This window comes from Salmo salar, chromosome 01 (genome assembly GCF_965601325.2).
Source record: "Salmo salar chromosome 01, fSalSal1, whole genome shotgun sequence".
In the NCBI taxonomy this organism is placed as follows: domain Eukaryota; kingdom Metazoa; phylum Chordata; class Actinopteri; order Salmoniformes; family Salmonidae; genus Salmo; species Salmo salar.
The window spans coordinates 125046671-125061423 of NC_138291.1; positions in this window are offsets into that span (position 1 = coordinate 125046671).

The window sequence follows — 14753 nt, forward strand, 5'->3', positions numbered from 1 at the left end:
ACTACTGTCTATACTGTCTATAAACACCATCCTATATAACTACTGTCTATACACACCATCCTATATAACTACTGTCTATAGACACCATCCTATATAACTACTGTCTATACTGTCTATACACACCATTCATACATAACTACTGTCTATACATACCATCCTATATAACTACTGTCTATACACCATCCTATATAATACTGTCAATACATACCATCCTATATAACTACTGTCTATTCACATCATCCTATATAACAACTGTCTATACACACCATCCTATATAACTACTGTCTATACACACCATCCTATATAACTACTGTCTATACACACCATCCTATATAACTACTGTCTACACACACCATCCTATATAACTACTGTCTATACACACCATCCTAAATAACTACTGTCTATACACACCATCCTATATAACTATGGTCTATACTGTCTATACACACCATCCTATATAACTACTGTCTATACACACCATCCTATATAACTACTGTCTATACACACCATCCTATATAACTACTGTCTATACACACCATCCTATATAACTACTGTCTATACACACCATACTATATAACTACTGTCTCTACACACCATCCTTTATAACTACTGTCTAAACACACCCTCCTATATAACTACTGTCTATACACACACCATCCTATATAACTACTGTCCATACTGTCTATACATACCATCCTATATAACTACTGTCTATACACACCCTCCTATATAACTACTGTCTATACACACCATCCTATATAACTACTGTCTATACTGTCTATACAAACCATCCTATATAACTACTGTCTATACTGTCTATACACACCATCCTATATAACTACTGTCTATACACACCATCATAAATAACTACTGTCTATACACACCATCCTATATAACTACTGTCTATACACACCATCCTATATAACTACTGTCTATACACACCATCCTATATAACTACTGTCTATACTGTCTATACACACCATCCTATATAACTACTGTCTATACACACCATCCTATATAACTACTGTCTATACACACCATCCTATATACCTACTGTCTATACACCATCCTATATAACTACTGTCTATATACACCATCCTATGTAACTACTGTCTATACACACAATCCTATATAACTACTGTCTATACACAACATCCTATATAACTACTGTCTATACACACCATCCTATATAACTACTGTCTATACTGTCTATACAAACCATCCTATATAACTACTGTCTATACACACCATCCTATATAACTACTGTCTATACTGTCTATACACACCATCCTATATAACTACTGTCTATACACACCATCCAATATATAACTGCTGTCTATACGCACCATCCTATAGAACTACAGTCTATACTGTCTATACACACCATCCTATATAACTACTGTCTATACTGTCTATACACACCATCCTATATAACTACTGTCTATATTGTCTATACACACCATCCTAAATAACTACTGTCTATAAACACCATCCAATATAACTACTGTCTATACACACCATCCTATATAACTACTGTCTATACACACCATCCTATAAACTACTGTCTATACTGTCTATACACACCATCCTATATAACTACTGTCTATAGACACCATCCTATATAACTACTGTCTATACTGTCTATACACACCATTCATACATAACTACTGTCTATACATACCATCCTATATAACTACTGTCTATACACACCATCCTATATACCTACTGTCTATACACCATCCTATATAACTACTGTCTATATACACCATCCTATGTATCTACTGTCTATACACACCATCCTATATAACTACTGTCTATACACACCATCCTATATAACTACTGTCTATACACACCATCCTATATAACTACTGTCTACACACACCATCCTATATAACTACTGTCTATACACACCATCCTAAATAACTACTGTCTATACACACCATCCTATATAACTATGGTCTATACTGTCTATACACACCATCCTATATAACTACTGTCTATACACACCATCCTATATAACTACTGTCTATACACACCATCCTATATAACTACTGTCTATACACACCATCCTATATAACTACTGTCTATACACACCATACTATATAACTACTGTCTCTACACACCATCCTTTATAACTACTGTCTAAACACACCCTCCTATATAACTACTGTCTATACACACACCATCCTATATAACTACTGTCCATACTGTCTATACATACCATCCTATATAACTACTGTCTATACACACCCTCCTATATAACTACTGTCTATACACACCATCCTATATAACTACTGTCTATACTGTCTATACAAACCATCCTATATAACTACTGTCTATACTGTCTATACACACCATCCTATATAACTACTGTCTATACACACCATCATAAATAACTACTGTCTATACACACCATCCTATATAACTACTGTCTATACACACCATCCTATATAACTACTGTCTATACACACCATCCTATATAACTACTGTCTATACTGTCTATACACACCATCCTATATAACTACTGTCTATACACACCATCCTATATAACTACTGTCTATACACACCATCCTATATACCTACTGTCTATACACCATCCTATATAACTACTGTCTATATACACCATCCTATGTAACTACTGTCTATACACACAATCCTATATAACTACTGTCTATACACAACATCCTATATAACTACTGTCTATACACACCATCCTATATAACTACTGTCTATACTGTCTATACAAACCATCCTATATAACTACTGTCTATACACACCATCCTATATAACTACTGTCTATACTGTCTATACACACCATCCTATATAACTACTGTCTATACACACCATCCAATATATAACTGCTGTCTATACGCACCATCCTATAGAACTACAGTCTATACTGTCTATACACACCATCCTATATAACTACTGTCTATACTGTCTATACACACCATCCTATATAACTACTGTCTATATTGTCTATACACACCATCCTAAATAACTACTGTCTATAAACACCATCCAATATAACTACTGTCTATACACACCATCCTATATAACTACTGTCTATACACACCATCCTATAAACTACTGTCTATACTGTCTATACACACCATCCTATATAACTACTGTCTATAGACACCATCCTATATAACTACTGTCTATACTGTCTATACACACCATTCATACATAACTACTGTCTATACATACCATCCTATATAACTACTGTCTATACACACCATCCTATATACCTACTGTCTATACACCATCCTATATAACTACTGTCTATATACACCATCCTATGTATCTACTGTCTATACACACAATCCTATATAACTACTGTCTATACACAACATCCTAAATAACTACTGTCTATACACACCATACAATATAACTACTGTCTATACACACCCTCCTATATAACTACTGTCTATACACACACCATCCTATATAACTACTGTCCATACTGTCTATACATACCATCCTATATAACTACTGTCTATACACACCATCCTATATAACTACTGTCTATACTGTCTATACACACCATCCTATATAACTACTGTCTATACACACCATCCTATATAACTACTGTCTATACACACCATCCTATATAACTACTGTCTATACACACCATCCTATATAACTACTGTCTACACACACCATCCTATATAACTACTGTCTATACACACCATCCTAAATAACTACTGTCTATACACACCATCCTATATAACTATGGTCTATACTGTCTATACACACCATCCTATATAACTACTGTCTATACACACCATCCTATATAACTACTGTCTATACACACCATCCTATATAACTACTGTCTATACACACCATCCTATATAACTACTGTCTATACACACCATACTATATAACTACTGTCTCTACACACCATCCTTTATAACTACTGTCTAAACACACCCTCCTATATAACTACTGTCTATACACACACCATCCTATATAACTACTGTCCATACTGTCTATACATACCATCCTATATAACTACTGTCTATACACACCCTCCTATATAACTACTGTCTATACACACCATCCTATATAACTACTGTCTATACTGTCTATACACACCATCCTATATAACTACTGTCTATACTGTCTATACACACCATCCTATATAACTACTGTCTATACACACCATCATAAATAACTACTGTCTATACACACCATCCAATATAACTACTGTCTATACACACCATCCTATATAACTACTGTCTATACACACCATCCTATATAACTACTGTCTATACTGTCTATACACACCATCCTATATAACTACTGTCTATACACACCATCCTATATAACTACTGTCTATACACACCATCCTATATACCTACTGTCTATACACCATCCTATATAACTACTGTCTATATACACCATCCTATGTAACTACTGTCTATACACACAATCCTATATAACTACTGTCTATACACAACATCCTGTTAACTACTGTCTATACACACCATCCTATATAACTACTGTCTATACTGTCTATACAAACCATCCTATATAACTACTGTCTATACACACCATCCTATATAACTACTGTCTATACTTTCTATACACACCATCCTATATAACTACTGTCTATACACACCATCCAATATATAACTACTGTCTATACGCACCATCCTATAGAACTACAGTCTATACTGTCTATACACACCATCCTATATAACTACTGTCTATACTGTCTATACACACCATCCTATATAACTACTGTCTATATTGTCTATACACACCATCCTAAATAACTACTGTCTATACACACCATCCAATATAACTACTGTCTATACACACCATCCTATATAACTACTGTCTATACACACCATCCTATAAACTACTGTCTATACTGTCTATAAACACCATCCTATATAACTACTGTCTATACACACCATCCTATATAACTACTGTCTATAGACACCATCCTATATAACTACTGTCTATACTGTCTATACACACCATTCATACATAACTACTGTCTATACATACCATCCTATATAACTACTGTCTATACACCATCCTATATAATACTGTCAATACATACCATCCTATATAACTACTGTCTATTCACATCATCCTATATAACAACTGTCTATACACACCATCCTATATCACTACTGTCTATACTGTCTATACACACCATCCTATATAACTACTGTCTATACACACCATCCTATATAACTACTGTCTATACACACCATCCTATATACCTACTGTCTATACACCATCCTATATAACTACTGTCTATATACACCATCCTATGTATCTACTGTCTATACACACAATCCTATATAACTACTGTCTATACACAACATCCTAAATAACTACTGTCTATACACACCATCCAATATAACTACTGTCTATACACACCATCATATATAACTACTGTCTATACACACCATCCTATATAACTACTGTCTATACTGTCTATAAACAACATCCTATATAACTACTGTCTATACTGTCTATACACAACATCCGTACATAACTACTGTCTATACACACCATCCTATATAACTACTGTCTATACACACCATCCTATTATAACTACTGTCTATACACACCATCCTATATAACTACTGTCTATACTGTCTATACAAACCATCCTATATAACTACTGTCTATACACTCCATCCTATATAACTACTGTCTATACTGTCTATACACACCATCCTGTATAACTACTGTCTATACACACCATCCAATATATAACTACTGTCTATACGCACCATCCTATATAACTACAGTCTATACTGTCTATACACACCATCCTATATAACTACTGTCTATATTGTCTATACACACCATCCTATATAACTACTGTCTATACACACCATCCTATATAACTACTGTCTATACTGTCTATAAACACCATCCTATATAACTACTGTCTATACACACCATCCTATATAACTACTGTCTATAGACACCATCCTATATAACTACTGTCTATACTGTCTATACACAACATTCATACATAACTACTGTCTATACACACCATCCTATATAACTACTGTCTATACACACCATCCTATATAACAACTGTCTATACACACCATCCTATATAACTACTGTCTATACACACCATCCTATATAACTACTGTCTATACACACCATCCTATATAACTACTGTCTATACACACCATCCTATATACCTACTGTCTATACACCATCCTATATAACTACTGTCTATATACACCATCCTATGTAACTACTGTCTATACACACAATCCTATATAACTACTGTCTATACACAACATCCTATATAACTACTGTCTATACACACCATCCTATATAACAACTGTCTATACACACCATCCTATATAACTACTGTCTATACACACCATCCTATATAACTACTGTCTATACACACCATCCTATATAACTACTGTCTATACACACCATCCTATATACCTACTGTCTATACACCATCCTATATAACTACTGTCTATATACACCATCCTATGTAACTACTGTCTATACACACAATCCTATATAACTACTGTCTATACACAACATCCTATATAACTACTGTCTATACACACCATCCTATATAACTACTGTCTATACTGTCTATACACACCATCCTATATAACTACTGTCTATACACACCATCCAATATATAACTACTGTCTATACGCACCATCCTATAGAACTACAGTCTATACTGTCTATACACACCATCCTATATAACTACTGTCTATACTGTCTATACACACCATCCTATATAACTACTGTCTATATTGTCTATACACACCATCCTAAATAACTACTGTCTATACACACCATCCAATATAACTACTGTCTATACACACCATCCTATATAACTACTGTCAATACACACCATCCTATATAACTACTGTCTATACTGTCTATAAACACCATCCTATATAACTACTGTCTATAGACACCATCCTATATAACTACTGTCTATACTGTCTATACACACCATTCATACATAACTACTGTCTATACATACCATCCTATATAACTACTGTCTATACACCATCCTATATAATACTGTCAATACATACCATCCTATATAACTACTGTCTATTCACATCATCCTATATAACAACTGTCTATACACACCATCCTATATCACTACTGTCTATACTGTCTATACACACCATCCTATATAACTACTGTCTATACACACCATCCTATATAACTACTGTCTATACACACCATCCTATATACCTACTGTCTATACACCATCCTATATAACTACTGTCTATATACACCATCCTATGTATCTACTGTCTATACACACAATCCTATATAACTACTGTCTATACACAACATCCTAAATAACTACTGTCTATACACACCATCCAATATAACTACTGTCTATACACACCATCATATATAACTACTGTCTATACACACCATCCTATATAACTACTGTCTATACTGTCTATAAACAACATCCTATATAACTACTGTCTATACTGTCTATACACAACATCCGTACATAACTACTGTCTATACACACCATCCTATATAACTACTGTCTATACACACCATCCTATTATAACTACTGTCTATACACACCATCCTATATAACTACTGTCTATACTGTCTATACAAACCATCCTATATAACTACTGTCTATACACTCCATCCTATATAACTACTGTCTATACTGTCTATACACACCATCCTATATAACTACTGTCTATACACACCATCCAATATATAACTACTGTCTATACGCACCATCCTATATAACTACAGTCTATACTGTCTATACACACCATCCTATATAACTACTGTCTATATTGTCTATACACACCATCCTAAATAACTACTGTCTATACACACCATCCAATATAACTACTGTCTATACACACCATCCTATATAACTACTGTCTATACACACCATCCTATATAACTACTGTCTATACTGTCTATAAACACCATCCTATATAACTACTGTCTATACACACCATCCTATATAACTACTGTCTATAGACACCATCCTATATAACTACTGTCTATAGAGTCTATACACAACATTCATACATAACTACTGTCTATACACACCATCCTATATAACTACTGTCTATACACACCATCCTATATAACTACTGTCTATACACACCATCCTATATAACTACTGTCTATACACATCATCCTATATAACTACTGTCTATACTGTCTATACAAACCATCCTATATAACTACTGTCTATACACACCATCCTATATACCTACTGTCTATACTGTCTATACACACCATCCTATATAACTACTGTCTATACACACCATCCTATGTAACTACTGTCTATACACACTATCCTATATAACTTCTGTCTATACTGTCTATACACACCATACTATATAACTACTGTCTATACACACCATCCTATATAACTACTGTCTATACACACCATCCTATATAACTACTGTTTATACTGTCTATACACACCATCCTATATAACTACTGTCTATACTGTCTATACACACATCCTATATAACTACTGTCTATACTGTCTATACACACCATCCTATATAACTACTGTCTATACACACCATCCAATATATAACTACTGTCTATACGCACCATCCTATATAACTACAGTCTATACTGTCTATACACACCATCCTATATAACTACTGTCTATGTTGTCTATACACACCATCCTAAATAACTACTGTCTATACACTCCATCCTATATAACTACTGTCTATACTGTCTATACACACCATCCTATATAACTACTGTCTATACACACCATCCAATATATAACTACTGTCTATACGCACCATCCTATATAACTACAGTCTATACTGTCTATACACACCATCCTATATAACTACTGTCTATATTGTCTATACACACCATCCTAAATAACTACTGTCTATACACACCATCCAATATAACTACTGTCTATACACACCATCCTATATAACTACTGTCTATACACACCATCCTATATAACTACTGTCTATACTGTCTATAAACACCATCCTATATAACTACTGTCTATACACACCATCCTATATAACTACTGTCTATAGACACCATCCTATATAACTACTGTCTATAGTGTCTATACACAACATTCATACATAACTACTGTCTATACACACCATCCTATATAACTACTGTCTATACACACCATCCTATATAACTACTGTCTATACACACCATCCTATATAACTACTGTCTATACACAACATCCTATATAACTACTGTCTATACTGTCTATACAAACCATCCTATATAACTACTGTCTATACACACCATCCTATATACCTACTGTCTATACTGTCTATACACACCATCCTATTTATCTACTGTCTATACACACCATCCTATGTAACTACTGTCTATACACACTATCCTATATAACTTCTGTCTATACTGTCTATACACACCATACTATATAACTACTGTCTATACACACCATCCTATATAACTACTGTCTATACACACCATCCTATATAACTACTGTTTATACTGTCTATACACACCATCCTATATAACTACTGTCTATACTGTCTATACACACATCCTATATAACTACTGTCTATACACCATCCTATAATAACTACTGTCTATACACACTATCCTATATAACTACTGTCTATACACACCATCCTATATAACTACTGTCTATACACACCATCCTATATGACTACTGTCTATACACACCATCCTATATAACTACTGTCTATACTGTCTATACACACCATCCTATATAACTACTGTCTATACACACCATCCTATATAACTACTGTCTATACACACCATCCTATATAACTACTGTCTATACTGTCTATACTGTCTATACACACCATCCTATATGACTACTGTCTATACACACCATCCTATATAACTACTGTCTATACACACCATCCTATTTAACTACAGTCTATACTGTCTATACACAACATTCATACATAACTACTGTCTATACACACCATCCTATATAACTACTGTCAGTACACACCATCCTATATAACTACTGTCTATACACACCATCCTATATAACTACTGTCTATACACACCATCCTATATAACTACTGTCTATACACACCATCCTATATAACTACTGTCTATACACACCATCCAATATAACTACTGTCTATACACACCATCCTATATAACTACTGTCTATACACACCATCCTATATAACTACTGTCTATACTGTCTATAAACACCATCCTATATAACTACTGTCTATACACACCATCCTCTATAACTACTGTCTATAGACACCATCCTATATAACTACTGTCTATACTGTCTATACACAACATTCATACATAACTACTGTCTATACACACCATCCTATATGACTACTGTCTATACACACCCTCCTATATAACTACTGTCTATACACACCATCCTATATAACTACTGTCTATACACAACATCCTATATAACTACTGTATATACTGTCTATACAAACCATCCTATATAACTACTGTCTATACACACCATCCTATATAACTACTGTCTATACTGTCTATACACACCATCCTATATAACTACTGTCTATACACACCATCCAATATATAACTCCTGTCTATACACATCATCCTATATAACTACAGTCTATTCTGTCTATACAGTCCATCCTATATAACTACTGTCTATACTGTCTATACACACCATCCTATATACCTACTGTCTATACTGTCTATACACACCATCCTATATAACTACTGTCTATACACACCATCCTATATAACTACTGTCTATACACACTATCCTATATAACTTCTGTCTATACTGTCTATACACACCATCCTATATAACTACTGTCTATACACACCATCCTATATAACTACTGTCTATAGACACCATCCTATATAACTACTGTCTATACTGTCTATACACACCATTCATACATAACTACTGTCTATACATACCATCCTATATAACTACTGTCTATACACCATCCTATATAATACTGTCAATACATACCATCCTATATAACTACTGTCTATTCACACAATCCTATATAACTACTGTCTATACACAACATCCTAAATAACTACTGTCTATACACACCATCCAATATAACTACTGTCTATACACACCATCATATATAACTACTGTCTATACACACCATCCTATATAACTACTGTCTATACTGTCTATAAACAACATCCTATATAACTACTGTCTATACTGTCTATACACAACATCCGTACATAACTACTGTCTATACACACCATCCTATATAACTACTGTCTATACACACCATCCTATTATAACTACTGTCTATACACACCATCCTATATAACTACTGTCTATACTGTCTATACACACCATCCTATATAACTACTGTCTATACACACCATCCAATATATAACTACTGTCTATACGCACCATCCTATATAACTACAGTCTATACTGTCTATACACACCATCCTATATAACTACTGTCTATACTGTCTATACACACCATCCTATTATAACTACTGTCTATACACACCATCCTATATAACTACTGTCTATAATGTCTATACAAACCATCCTATATAACTACTGTCTATACACTCCATCCTATATAACTACTGTCTATACTGTCTATACACACCATCCTCTATAACTACTGTCTATACACACCATCCAATATATAACTACTGTCTATACGCACCATCCTATATAACTACAGTCTATACTGTCTATACACACCATCCTATATAACTACTGTCTATACTGTCTATACACACCATCCTATATAACTACTGTCTATATTGTCTATACACACCATCCTAAATAACTACTGTCTATACACACCATCCAATATAACTACTGTCTATACACACCATCCTATATAACTACTGTCTATACACACCATCTTATATAACTACTGTCTATACTGTCTATAAACACCATCCTATATAACTACTGTCTATACACACCATCCTATATAACTACTGTCTATAGACACCATCCTATATAACTACTGTCTATACTGTCTATACACACCATCCTATATACCTACTGTCTATACTGTCTATACACACCATCCTATATAACTACTGTCTATACACACCATCCTATGTAACTACTGTCTATACACACTATCCTATATAACTTCTGTCTATACACACCATACTATATAACTACTGTCTATACACACCATCCTATATAACTACTGTCTATACACACCATCCTATATAACTACTGTTTATACTGTCTATACACACCATCCTATATAACTACTGTCTATACTGTCTATACACACATCCTATATAACTACTGTCTATACACCATCCTATAATAACTACTGTCTATACACACTATCCTATATAACTACTGTCTATACACACCATCCTATATAACTACTGTCTATACCCACCATCCTATATGACTACTGTCTATACACACCATCCTATATAACTACTGTCTATACTGTCTATAAACACCATCCTATATAACTACTGTCTATACACACCATCCTATATAACTACTGTCTATAGACACCATCCTATATAACTACTGTCTATACTGTCTATACACAACATTCATACATAACTACTGTCTATACACACCATCCTATATAACTACTGTCTATACACACCATCCTATATAACTACTGTCTATACACACCATCCTATATAACTACTGTCTATACACAACATCCTATATAACTACTGTCTATACTGTCTATACAAACCATCCTATATAACTACTGTCTATACACACCATCCTATATACCTACTGTCTATACTGTCTATACACACCATCCTATATAACTACTGTCTATACACACCATCCTATGTAACTACTGTCTATACACACTATCCTATATAACTTCTGTCTATACTGTCTATACACACCATACTATATAACTACTGTCTATACACACCATCCTATATAACTACTGTCTATACACACCATCCTATATAACTACTGTTTATACTGTCTATACACACCATCCTATATAACTACTGTCTATACTGTCTATACACACATCCTATATAACTACTGTCTATACACCATCCTATAATAACTACTGTCTATACACACTATCCTATATAACTACTGTCTATACACACCATCCTATATAACTACTGTCTATACACACCATCCTATATGACTACTGTCTATACACACCATCCTATATAACTACTGTCTATACTGTCTATAAACACCATCCTATATAACTACTGTCTATACACACCATCCTATATAACTACTGTCTATACACACCATCCTATATAACTACTGTCTATACTGTCTATACTGTCTATACACACCATCCTATATAACTACTGTCTATACACACCATCCTATATAACTACTGTCTATACACACCATCCAATATAACTACTGTCTATACACACCATCCTATATAACTACTGTCTATACACACCATCCTATATAACTACTGTCTATACTGTCTATAAACACCATCCTATATAACTACTGTCTATAAACACCATCCTCTATAACTACTGTCTATAGACACCATCCTATATAACTACTGTCTATACTGTCTATACACAACATTCATACATAACTACTGTCTATACACACCATCCTATATGACTACTGTCTATACACACCCTCCTATATAACTACTGTCTATACACACCATCCTATATAACTACTGTCTATACACAACATCCTATATAACTACTGTCTATACTGTCTATACAAACCATCCTATATAACTACTGTCTATACACACCATCCTATATAACTACTGTCTATACTGTCTATACACACCATCCTATATAACTACTGTCTATACACACCATCCAATATATAACTCCTGTCTATACACATCATCCTATATAACTACAGTCTATTCTGTCTATACAGTCCATCCTATATAACTACTGTCTATACTGTCTATACACACCATCCTATCTACCTACTGTCTATACTGTCTATACACACCATCCTATATAACTACTGTCTATACACACCATCCTATATATCTACTGTCTATACACACTATCCTATATAACTTCTGTCTATACTGTCTATACACACCATCCTATATAACTACTGTCTATACACACCATCCTATATAACTACTGTCTATAGACACCATCCTATATAACTACTGTCTATACTGTCTATACACACCATTCATACATAACTACTGTCTATACATACCATCCTATATAACTACTGTCTATACACCATCCTATATAATACTGTCAATACATATCATCCTATATAACTACTGTCTATTTACATCATCCTATATAACAACTGTCTATACACACCATCCTATATCACTACTGTCTATACTGTCTATACACACCATCCTATATAACTACTGTCTATACACACCATCCTATATAACTACTGTCTATACACACCATCCTATATACCTACTGTCTATACACCATCCTATATAACTACTGTCTATATACACCATCCTATGTATCTACTGTCTATACACACAATCCTATATAACTACTGTCTATACACAACATCCTAAATAACTACTGTCTATACACACCATCCAATATAACTACTGTCTATACACACCATCATATATAACTACTGTCTATACACACCATCCTATATAACTACTGTCTATACTGTCTATAAACAACATCCTATATAACTACTGTCTATACTGTCTATACACAACATCCGTACATAACTACTGTCTATACACACCATCCTATATAACTACTGTCTATACACACCATCCTATATAACTACTGTCTATACTGTCTATACACACCATCCTATATAACTACTGTCTATACACACCATCCAATATATAACT